Source organism: Typopeltis vanoorti, chromosome 17 (genome assembly GCF_054136105.1).
Source record: "Typopeltis vanoorti isolate ZY-2024b chromosome 17, IOZ_Tvanoo_1.0, whole genome shotgun sequence".
Lineage (NCBI taxonomy): Eukaryota > Metazoa > Arthropoda > Arachnida > Uropygi > Thelyphonidae > Typopeltis > Typopeltis vanoorti.
The window spans coordinates 50,967,722-50,980,935 of record NC_143565.1 but is presented as its reverse complement, the minus strand read 5'-3'; the positions used below and the strand labels follow the sequence as shown (position 1 = coordinate 50,980,935).

Below are 13,214 nucleotides of genomic sequence, written 5' to 3'. Positions count from 1 at the left end.
CGATACGACGTTGCTTGCCAGCACTGCATTGCAGTTCGAGAGTCGGCATATTCCTACTGAAAGGTCTCTCTGCATAGTTTTTCTGTACACACTGTACATTAATTCCTTAACTACGTCCTTATGAAATTTGTATATCTTTTGCCAAAAACCTCAAAAAAAAAATCAGCTAACACCTTTTTGTTCCCGTATAGGGAGTAGGCGAGGCCGTTTTTAAGTCCTATCTAACTTTTGGAGACTGAGTGGACAGTTCAATCTCCACAGGTAGCCAATCAGAGATAGCTGGTCCAAGGCTATCACTAATTAATCGGCACGCAGTAAAGAAGGCGATTAGTAAGTCCTGCCATCTGATGGTACCTAACCCTAACACAATATTTTTAATGTCTGAAAATAGTGTGGGTTCGACGGCCGATTTTCTTGAATTTACGGGACGAAAAACCCGAGTTTCCGGGAGGAAAAACCCACTAGCCCATGCCAGAGATCGACTAACTCTGGAACCGGTGGAGAAAAGGCTTAGAAAAAGTTCCTCTAGTCGGCGACTAGATTCGAACGCCTTTCGTCGTGCAGTCAAGCGCCATAGAGTGCAGACCCCACTTCTACTGAGCTACACAGGCTCTAAAAAATCTTCTTCTTTTGTCAGGAGTGGGTGTCAAAAACCTATTGCATATTAATTTGTATGAAATTTTTATCATACTTTTTTTGTGTAATATAATTTATTAGTATGCTGGCAATAAATTTATATCCACATTTGGCTGTAGCCATGAAAATTTTTACATATACAGATAAAAATATAGGTCGTCCTTAGGTTTTGGATATCAGTGTATTTCACGAAATCGTATAACCAGACCGTTTTCCTCTAAAAGCGCTAATTAGCAAAATTATTGGACTAACATTTTGAATAAACGATAAATATACCATACTTGGAAATTAAAAAGAAACTTTTTCTTATTGGATATATAGAATGTGCTGATAATATCAACAAATGGAGAATACGTGATGTAATCTCGAAACTATAAACGAATAGCGATAGAGAAATGAAAATGGTTTGTGAGGTAGGTCGCTGAATGTTTTGTATTTAGAAGTGTGTTACATCTGGGCAAGTTTATTGTCGTGGGTTATTTAGACGTGTTAGTAGCAGGTAAAATTGCATTATTTTATTCTGTACCGTTATTTAATAAGGTCAATAATATTGTACATCAATCAATCCAATTTGCTATCTGGAAAAATCCTTTCGCCTCCTCACGAGACCGGCAAACATCTAAATAAGTCCTTTCGGAAGGTAGCAAGTAAATGAAAGAATGACCTTGCAAGAATATTCTTGAGGGAGTGTTAAAGGCAGGAAATCTATTAATCCGGATGCTGTGGTGACTAGATGTTATATACGTTTCAGCTGCAGGAGCTGAATTTGTACATTGCAGTGATATTACAAAAGTGCTGAAGAAATGTGTAAGAAAATTAGCAGTGTTCCTCACTAGATGCTGCTTGGTTTCACCATGAGCACAGTTCCTAATGAGTGGAGCTAGACGGAAGTAACTGACTAATCAGTATTTCTGAAAATATGTAAGAAATTATTTGCATTTAAGGATCATACTTTCCCAAACTTTTGGTAAGGAAATGGTAGTTCGAGCAGGATAGTAGTGCTTTGGCATTCTCTTTGATTAAGTGCTCAAATTTAAAACTGCGTCAATCTAAAAGCAGGTCTTTAACCAAAAGATTCTGTGGACAGTTTCAACTATATGCTGGACTAGACCACACTTCTTTTTTTTTTTTTTTAAATAGAGAATGTAAGATTGATGTCTTTGGTCTCTTCTCAACCGAGACCTATTTGTCCAAAATATGAGGGAAGATGCAAGAAACCTGATGAACAACGGGGATGGAAAGAGGAAGCTATTTATTCTTGATCTAAGATAACACAGAAGAAAGTTTGACAGGAAAGAAAGTAGGCACCAAGTTATTTTTTTCAGCTTCTTTGAAATTATTTAAAATTCCAGCATTGTGACTCTACACACAGGGTTGGAGTTCTTAGGAAAAGGCTTCTATGTATTAATGATATGCTAGATTTTTTTTTTTTTTGGTGGGGGGGGGAGCTAAAGCTAAAATAGCTTTAGCTCCTCCCATCAAAAAAAAAACTACATAATTTTTTTGGTGTGTGTCGGGGGAAATATGTAGAAATTTTACTACATAATTTCTTTGATCTTGGGGATTAGAGCAAACAACTTGTGCTATTAAGAAGCTTTTGATTTCTTCAGTTATTGATATTATTTAGATGGATGAGCAGATTCTTGTATGTGTCCACCTGTTAAATTATTTTTATTACACTCTCCATAGAGTCAGCAGATTCATCGTGGGAGGTTCATTCAACTAACAACATATTTATCATATAGAATCTTAAAATCCTTAACACTCCTTACATTAACAACATATTCTGATAATGCATTCCATTCATTCACTGACAATTCTCCATGTAAAAAATCTACTCCTCGCACCCTTCTTTACCACACTTTTACATAACTTCCAGAAATGACTTCTGGTTCTTCCCCTCTCACCTTCTATTCTTTTTATAATTCCCTCTGCATTAATCTGATAAAATCCTCTTGCTAACTTAAATGTCTTTATCATATCACCTCTCTTCCTCCTATCAACCAAATTCTGCAATCCACATTTCTTCAACCTCTTTCCATAGCCAGCATTCCAAACTCCTGATATTGCCTTAGTCACTCGTCTCTGAACTCTCCAATGTCTCCACATCACATAGGTGACCAGATCTGAGCACAATAGTCTAAGTGTGGTCTGACCAGTGCCTTATACAGCGACATAACCGCTTCCTTATCCTTACATGTTAAAGTACTTCTTATCATAGCAGCACTACAATGTGCAGCCTTTGCAACACTAGCAACATGCTGTCTAAACTTCAGTCTACTGTCAACAATCGCTCCCAAATCTCTTAATCTCATCCACTTGCTGCAATACAGCACCATTGATATAGTACACAGCCTTATATTTCTGCACTCCAAAATACAATTCCTTGCACTTATTCATATTAGAATTACATCCCCACTCTTTTGTCCAAATAAAAAGTCTATTCAAATCTTCCTGAAGGGATTTAACATCAGCAGTGCTACTTGTAATTCTTCTCAACTTTGCATCATCAGCAAATAACTGAAGATCCTCAGTCAGTCCACATGATATATCGTTTACAACCAAGTTAAACAGCAGGGGACCCAAGAAGGCACGTCATTGGTTAACCTTTTTTAAGACACTGCTCCATCATACACAACCTGCTGGGATCACTCAGAGCCAATCTCCGATTTATCTAACCAATAGACTATCTATTCCCATCCTCTGCAGCTTGTATACCAACTTATGTGGTAACCTATCAAATGCTTTTGCAAAGTCTAAGAATATCACTATATGATTCTCCCTTATTATAGACAGAGGTATTCGATCCTTACCCCAAAAAACAGCTAACAGAACAAGATTCGAGTGTGCAAAAATTCTTTATAACGCCAAGCCTCTGCGGCCGAACCTATCGTATGCTGGACAAAAAGCACTGAATTCGCAAAAAAATAACAAGAACCTAATTATTATGAAAGCTGACAAAGGGAAGGCTGTAGTCATCCAAGACAGAAGAGAATACGAGAGAAAAATATCACTGTTACTCTGCGACTATTCGACTTATAGGCCCCCTCACTTCAGATCCTACCGGTAGTCAAATAAAAAAGCTTAATGCCCTTAATAGAAAAAATATCGATATTGGATGAAGATAAAATGAAAACACTAAAGACCTCTTTCGTGTTTTCATTTACATAAGCCATAAGAAATGGTACAAAAGTACATAAGCCAGGAATTCCATTAAGACCGGTTGTAGATATAGGTTGTCCCACTTACAAAATATCAAAATTTCTGTCAAATTTACTCACTTCTTCAACTAGAAGAACTGCTACATATATAAAAAATTCTGTGGACTTCAGAAATAAAATTTCCGATCATCTAGACAATTTGGAGATTATGATTAGTCTAGATGTTGTTTCACTATTTACGAATGTTGCGTTGGCAGACAGCATAGAATTACTACACCAAGAATTTCCTCCAGACATTGTCAAATTATTTGAATTTGTAATAAAGTCCTGTTATTTTTCCTTCAAAAACCAGTTATATCAACAAATCGAAGGGACAGCAATGGGTAATCCAATATCTCCTGCTATTGCCAACTACTTCATGGAGCATTTCGAACAGCATATCTTTGACAACATTACACCCAGACCTAACATTTGGTTCAGATATGTGGATGACATTTTTGCCATGGAAGGGCACCTCAGAAGAACTACAACTGTTTCTCTCACAAATTAATGCACTTCATCCAAGGATCCAGTTCACCCTAGAAGTAGAAGTAAATAAGCAGTTAGCATTTCTAGACCTCTTGATTCTTCGCCAACCAGATGGTTATCTACAATTCACAGTCTATAGGAAAGAGACCCATACAGGCCAGTACATCCATGCTGAATCACATCACCATCCCAGCCAAAAGGCAGGTACTATAAAAACACTAGTTCATAGAGCCCACTCCTTTTGTTCTTCAGAAGAACTTTTTACAAAAAGAATTACAGTATATTAATTCCTCCTTTATATCCAATGGCTATAAGAAGTCCTTCATAAAAAAGAGCTTTAAGTAGTCATGCTCCAGCATCCTCTTCAAGTACAGAAGAACCTACATGTATACCTATCCCCTATGTACAAGGGGTTAGTGAATGCATAGCTAAGGTGCTAAAACCGCTAAATATCTGTGTGGCTTTTTGACCCGTCAGAAAAATCTCCACTTTCCTAATGTCTCCAAAGGACGAGCTCCCACATCTCAGCTATCTAGGTGTCTACCCAGATTCCCTGCTCGTGTGGATTATCATATTTTGGACAAACAGGAAGATCTGCTCAGGTCCGGTTAGAAGAACACTAATCGTACATCCAGTACCTTGAACTCGAACAGTCTGGAATTACAGAACATGCCATCAACACCAGACTTAGAGTTAAGTGGAACAAGACAAAAGTCATTCACAAAAGTCGGTTCCTAATGAAACGGCTGTACAAAGAAACATGTGAAACATTACTTCACTCCCCTAACCTAAACAGATCCGATGGTCTATATCTTTCCCCCTTGTGGGAGATAGCACTTTATAAAGCAGCAAATTTTTCCTAACATACTGCCATGACTATCCACCAATGTTAATCTGCCACAATTATTCTTCCTCTTGATTTCCATGTAGTGGAAAAATTCCCTTCAGTTAAACTTGGCCTGACCAGCCAATCTCCTCTCATATTGCACCTTCCTTTCTTTACCATGCTTGTCACCTTTCTAGCCTGCACTTTGTACTCTTCATGGATCTGATCACCACCTCTTGTACCTCCTCCATAACATTTTCTTTTCCCGCACAGCTTGCTTGATTTCACTGTTCATCCATTTCACTCCTACTCTATTTACAACCCTTGGTATGCAGTCATACATTGCTTTTTTTCGGATACTGCCTTGTGAGTTTCCATGCATTGTCAACATCTTGTTGGGTAGATGAGCTGAGCATAAAGCTCAGCTCAGCTACCCAACGTACTGAGGCTAACTGACTACAGAGCTTCCTATAATCACCGGCTTTATACTTCCACATGTATCCATTTTTGGCAGTGACCTTTTCTTGTTTCATCACTTCCCAAACAAGTACCTCATGATCACTCTTACCAACTGGTGGCAGTGTCAATACTTCATTAATAACTACATCTTTTGAAGTTATCACCAAATCCAAAACATAAAAGCCTCTAGTTGCTTCATTCAAGTGCTGCTTAAGATACTTATCTCTCAGGAATTCCACAAACTTGCTCTCCTTGGTCCCATACATTATCTCCTCCTTCCAGTCTAAATTCCTGTAATTAAAGTCTCCCATCAGATTCACCTTCTTTTTATATGCCCAACTAATTTGTCTAAACATTTCACAATCAATATTCTCTGCATTCCCTGGCCTATAACAGCATCCTATCAGATATACTAGCCTGTTTATTTCAACTTCACCACAGATTCAAAATCTCTGCATGCACTATCAACTTACACACTTTTGCAGATACAAATTCCTCTGCAATTATTAACGACACTCCCCTCTTTACACATCTCTATCCTTCCGGAAAATTATATATCCTTTTAATTCTATTTCGGCCATCACATCCTTCTCAGACAACCAAGTTTCACTTATTTGAATTACTTTTGGGCATACCACCTCAATCAATGCAACAAACTCGGCTCTCTTGTTTTGAATACTCCTTACATTTTTGTATGTGTGTTTGAAGCCATTCTACCAGGACCAACATTCTCTATTCTAGCTGCTGTACTACACCTCTTTGGTTTGTTCACTCCTGTTTTCCTGATCGTGACTGTGTTTCCATTCCTACCTGTCTCATCCTCACCTTTATGCATTCCATTACCTTGTGCTGCTGCAACCACATCTTCAACCTCATATCCATCTTCCTCCTGCCGTACAGTATGCTGATGTGTACTGTCCTGTTTCACAGGTAGACTGATAATTTGCTACATTAACTTTTTCACTCTGTGCCTCTCAGAAAACAATAGCCTTTTCGACATACAGACATCAGGTATACCAGATAGAGTTGGTAAGATTGATAAGATTGGCAAGATTGATAAGATTGGCAGATTTGGTAAAGAATGAAAGTAGAGCAACTTCTGGATGTAACCAAGTAGCAGATATGCCCAAAATAATGGTGGATGTTGTATGGAGGCAATTGAGACTTAGATATTAAGATAGGAATTTGCTAAGAAAGGCTTGAGAGAGGATTCTATGGCAGTATCTTTGATTTCAATTTTTTTTTTTTTTTTTTTCCTCTCCAAAAGATTATTTGCACACATATAATACATTTTGTACCATGTGTGGCTTAAGGATTTTTTTTTCTTCTATTTTTATCAATTTGTAATTTTTTTTTTAATATTTATTTTTACATAGTCTGGAAATCCTGTTCCAATAATTGTGAGTGGTGGTCTCACACCAGGTGATGTTTGAAATCATATTATTATTATTACTATTACAGGCGACTCCAGGGAGTCCTTAGACTCATCGAGGGAGACCCTAAATCATGTCCACAACTATTCGACATTCTCACAGTATCTATCATACCTTGCCTTGAACTCGTTCACTGTCATAGCACCCACAACAGACTCTGGCAGCTTATTCCACTCATTTACCACTCTAAAAGCAAAGAACCCAGCTTTAACACCCTTGCTAACCACACTCTTGCCCAGCTTCCATAGATGTCCCCTAGTTCTCCCACCACCAGTCCTGATCTCAAAAATAACCTCTGAATTAATCCTATAGAAACCCTTTAACAATTTGAATGTCTCAATCATATCTCCCCTTTTCTGCCTATTAACTAATTTCTGCAACCCACAAATCTTCATCCTGTTCTCATAAGGTTCATTCCATAGACCTGCTATCATCTGGATCACTGGCATCTGGATCCTCTCCACCTCCTCCCCATCAAGAAGAAACCTCGATGACCAAATCTGGGCACAGTAGTCGAGATGAGGTCTTATCAAGGCTCGGTACAGAGATACAATAACTTGCTTGTCTCTGCTCGTCAAAGTATTTTTCAACAACCAAGTAAGTTGATGAGCTGATTTAGCTACTTTTGCAATGTACCCAATAAACTTCATCTCCTAATCCACCAACACTCCCAAGTCCCAGGCCTCATCAATCTCATGGAGTACAGTTTCACCAATGTGGTATACTGCTGCTAATCTTTTCACTCCGAAATGCATAACCTTACATTTTGTCACATTAAATTGACATTCATTCTCCTTAGCCCAGAACTCCAATCTATCCAAGTCTTCCAGCAAGATTTTGACATCTTCTGCATTCACTATTGCCCTACCTAACTTTGCATCATCATCATCATTCACAACACAGTTGACATTTTCAATGATTCTGCCTATTTTCATTGTCTTTGTCTTTTTATTGCTGACCTTCATACCATATCTATTACAACAGCTATTCAATTTAGTCAGAGAATCTTGCAGACTTATAGCGGATTTATTTTGAAGTATAACATCAACTGCATAAAGCAAAGAGCATTAATATCTCCACTTTTGATATCATGTTTAATACCACTTTCCTTCATAATGTGATCCATATAGATAATGAATAACAGAGGGGGGGGATAATGTACATCCTTGTCTCACACTAGATTTAACATTAAACCATCTTCCTGTACTTCCTTCAATCCTAACTGCTGACTTACAACAAATGAAGACTAAGTATTGCTTGATATAATGCCTCATTGACACCATATAACTGTAGCGTATTGAATAGCTTCTCTCTTTGCACCTTGTCATATGCCTTTTCCAAATCGACAAAACTTAAATACAGATCTCTGTTATATTCCCATGCTTTCTCAACTATTTGTCGTAAAGTGAAGATCTGATACTGACAGCCTCTATTTGGCCTGAATCCAGCGTGTTCTTCACCAAGCTTTTCTTCCACAGTTCATCTCAACCGTTTCTCAAGTATACTTACATATATCTTACCAGAAACACTCAGTAGGGAAATACCTCTGTAATTCTCGCATTCAGTTTTATTTCCTTTTTTATATATCTGGACTATGAGAGCTCTACTCCAATCATCTGGAATTCGTTCCTCTGTCCAGGCTTTCTGAACTATGCAGTGCAGCCACTGTAAGACTTATACCACCATACTTCAGCATTTCTGGTTGAATATCATCTACTCCTGCTGCCTTTCCACATTTCAAGCCTTTCATGGCTTTTTCTACTTCAAGTATGGATATGTATTCCTGACTGCATTCCTGGTCAGTGTTTTTTTACCACAGTGCTGTCATCACTGTTTCATTTAGCAGTTTATCAAAGTAATTACTCCATAATTCAAGGATTTTTTTTCTCCTGTTTTCATGTCACCTTTATCATCTCTAACTATTTTTACAGCACTCTTTCTTCCATTCCTAAACTTCTTCAAGAACCTCCAGAATATTTTGCCACCTTCTTGATATTTATTTTCTATATTCTTGCCAAAGTCCTCCCATGACTTTGTTTAGCTAGTTTTACACAGTGTTTAGCATTCTTGCATTTGTCTCTGTATTCTCTAATAGCACAAGCTGACTTATTTGCCAGGAACTTTTGATATGCTTTCTTCTTTTCCTTCACTGCCTCTTTTACAACCTGTGTCCATCAGGGAGTTCTGATTTTTTTATCCTTACAGACAACCTCACCACATGCCTCTCTGGCAGAATCAATCGATGTTTTCTTCAAAGTTTGCCACTGAATCTCCAAGGTTTAATTCCTGTTCTCAAACTCTTTCATTTTTTCTTCAATAATCTTTGTGTATTTTAGTCTACGGTTCACATCTGAAAGTTACTCAACTTTTATTTGCTTTAAAACTTTCTTGCATGTTATTCTTTTCAATATGAAATTCAGTTTCATCCTGCTCAGGACTAAATAGTGATCACTTCCAATTTCAAATCCTCTGTACACTCTGGTGTCCTGCACCAGGGAGAAAACATCACTATCAACAATAACATAGTCAGTGAGACTTTTCTTATTCCTTGCCTCTTCTCTCCATGCGAATTTGTGCACATTTTTATGTTGGAACATGGTGTTAGTAATAACCAGTCCATGTCCTGAGCAGAAATCCAACAGGTATTTGCCATTATTTTTAGCTTTGCTATTTTCTCCAAAGTTTCCCAAAATATTTTTGTATGTCTCACAATCATTTCTTACTCTGTTATTTAGATCCCCAACAAGGACCAACTTTCCCTTTTTCATTGTTAGTTGCTTTTTCTAAATCCTCAAAAAAATTCCTCCACTTCTACCTTAGTAGAACCTTCTGTGGGACCATAGGCAAAAATAAATCTCATTGTCCAGTGCCCCATTCATATATTTGCCCACATAATACTACTTGAGACTGACTGCCATTCAAGAAGATTAGCCTCGTATTTTGTGTTGAATACTATGGCTACTCCTTCTTTTCCTTGATTGTCATTGCTTGAATATAACATTTTGTATTTATTGCTCAGAAAGATCTCACCAGTTTTTGTCTTTTTTGTTTCAGTCACCCTTATTATGTCGATCTGGTACTTATCTAATTCCTCAGCTAGCTCCATTTCTTTGCCGTTCAGGCTTTTTATGTTTGATAGTATCGATCTTTAACTTTGGTGATGTTGAGGTGGGATTTGTTTTCAGATTTTTTCCAGTAGCTGACTTTTCGCTGTTTGCCCTGGTTTCCTGGCGAAAACAATAGGGTACCTTGTTTAACCTTTGATGCCCCAGCCAGCATGAAATTTTGTCATGTCATACCATCATTTTTTATTTTGGTTTAACCAATAAGAATACAATTTGGTCGGCTAAATCCCAAATTGCCAGCCCATCCTCGTTCGTTCAGTATCCAAGTAGATACCCAACAGGGTGCTCCACGAGAAGGTGAGGATTGGACCTTAGTTCAGAAGCCCTGGTCGGTTCTCCGCATTCCTTTAAAGGCTGTGTGGAGGTCTTCTCTCAGTTATATAGCTTTGACCCTTAAGCACCCCCAATGGGATAGTTATTCAAAGTATCCCATTCTAATTTCTTGTCCTTAGTACTGGCTCGGGTACATTATATATATTCTTACACTCAACTCTCTCACTGATGTCTGCATATCCACTTCCACTCCCTCCCCCTTGGTAGTTCTTGTTTCCCTGGTTCTGCACATCCATTTTCACTTCATTCAGCAATACGTTTTCCAGTCTCTGCGCACCAAATCCATTCAAATGCAGGCCATCCATCTTGTATAAATCCTTTCACCCATCAAACTCATTCCACACGTCCACGAATTCTACACCACCATCAAACCACACAAATGGTTTGATTATATGTAGAGGAATGCTGGAGACAGCAGTTGAACAGTTTAGCCAGTGGAATATTAGTGAATAAAGACTGAATGCTGAAACTGACTATAATAGCTGTAGGTTATAAGGATGAGTTTATTTATGCCAAGAAAGTTGAATTGTGTGCCTAATGAGTAAGAGCAGTGATAGAAATGTGGCTGAGCATTAGTTAGTGCAAATGATTTAGGGGAAAAGAGAGGTTCTCTAACAAATGCACTTGCACTTTCTTTGTGGTATCCTTGTCCCAGCTGGTAACTACATTAAGTAAAGAATTCATTTTGTTGATTTGGTTTATTGTGGGTTGTGCTCAATCTGATAAAAAGCTATAACACTTTTTTTGAATGTTAGTCAAGTGAGTTTTAATTTATCATCCTAGATGTTTCACCGATTTTTGCGCCGATTCGGCATCTTCAGTTAATTCAATTGGTAAGCTATATGAAGGTAACAGACTAGGTTTTAACTGACAGTTCTAATTCATACAAAATTAGTATTGTGCGAGACAATGCGCGTGTCTCAGGAACATGATTAATTTGTTACGAGACATAATGTAATTGGCGTGAAAGTTCATTTCTTTGATGTTTCTTTTCGTGCCAATTACATTATGTCTCATAACAAATAAATCATGTTCACGAGACACGCACATTGTCTTGCACAATATTATTGTATGAATTTTGTATGAATTAGAACTGTCAGTTAAAACCTAGTCTGTTACCTTCATATAGCTTACCAATTGTATTCCCTGAAGATGCCGATAGCAAAAATCGGTGAAACATGTAGGACAATAAATTAAAACTCACTTGATTAACATTCACAAAAAGTGTTATAGTTATTATACAAGTAGTCAAGAAAGAAAATCACACTCATCGAAAGCTGTTCTGTTTCTAAGAGTATCACTTTCTATTTTGATACTATTATACCTCTTATGATTATTATTGATCTATTACAATACCCCCATGTTACCTTCCACCAAGAATAAAGTTCCACTTTCACTTCCAGCTGTTTATCATGTACCTTGAGATTGTCTTCTCTCATACTTTGGATGAATAGAACAATCTGTTGAGAAGAGTCTGCAAGAGAATTAACCTGCTATATGAAAAAACTGTACAAGTCTGGTCAAACTCAGCATGGAGTCAGCATTGACTGCAGAATCTTCTAGTTTAAGACCTTTTACACTGATTCCATGGAGCACTTGTTCATAAAGATCATTGAAACATTATTACACTGCCTAAACTTAAACTGGAACAGCTTCCTTCAGAATTTGGAAAGTCTGATCATTTAATATGCTCTTGAGAATACTGAAAAAAATCTAATAAAGCAAAGCACTGTAAAACTAGCTAAATAATAATTGTGGGAATACTTTGGTAAGAACATTTAAAATAAATATCAGAAAAGTAGCAAGCTGTTGTAAAAGCTTAGAAATGAAAGAAAAAGTACTGCAAAAGGAATTACATTTTAATAGTGATATGGAAACTAAGGATATTCTAGATATCTGGAGTATTTATTAAATGAAACAAGCAGTTGGTAGAAAACAGCCAGCAGAAATGCATATCAATGCTTTAAGTAGAAAAGTCATTAAAAACCTGAAATATAGGAAGACAGCTGGAGTTGATAGGATTTGATCAGAAATGCTCAAATATGGAGGTGTAGAAGTTTTATAGTGGCTACACTTAATAATGCAGAAGGCCTGATCAGAGGGTAAAATTTCAGATAATTGAAGTTGAACTGTCATATTGTCTATCTATAAAAAGGGAAATAAGTCTGAATGTGGGAATTGAAGAAACTTCCCTACTGGGTGTTCCTGGTAAGATTTATGCAAGTTTAATCAGCTGAGAAAAATTGTGGACATGACGCTTTTAGAACAGACCAGATTCAACTTAAACTGCGGTTGTCATCATCAAATTCCTGACATGTACCCTCAAGGGGGTGTACAGGATATTACAATAGTACTACATGAACAACTTACTTCATTTCTAACTTTCTATCAGCAATTTTCCTCCAAATCAATCTTATCTGTCAAGACTCTAACATTATCTGATCTTATCTTTCTGTCTTCTGAGGCACTTTTTACTGTATCAATCCAGCTATATCTTGGTCTTTCTCTGGGTCTTTTTCCTGCCAGCCTGGCAGAGAAGATTTTGCTTACTAATCTTTCATCTTCCATTCAGTTTAAGTGACCATACCATCTGAGATTAGTTCTACTAACACATTCCTGGATGCTAACAATGTCAAGTTGTTTCCTAATATCCTCATTTTTAATATATTACATTGATGTCATTTATTATTATTATTATTCAGGCCTCCATGGA

General features: G+C 37.3%; 1 long non-coding RNA gene across 4 annotated transcripts in view; it reads left to right on the top strand.

Moving 5' to 3' along the window:
• The first annotated feature begins 856 nt into the window (after nucleotides 1-856).
• Nucleotides 857-13,214, top strand: part of LOC150097384 (uncharacterized) — a 60,849-nt gene continuing 48,491 nt past the window's right edge. Inside the window, exon 1 of one of the 4 annotated variants that reach the window (XR_016549679.1) lies at nucleotides 857-1,049. This is a non-coding gene — a long non-coding RNA (uncharacterized LOC150097384). Of the gene's footprint in view, nucleotides 1,136-1,221; nucleotides 1,558-1,584; nucleotides 1,937-13,214 lie in introns of those variants that run through there. The other 3 variants (XR_016549678.1, XR_016549681.1, XR_016549680.1) reach the window with 3 other exon arrangements.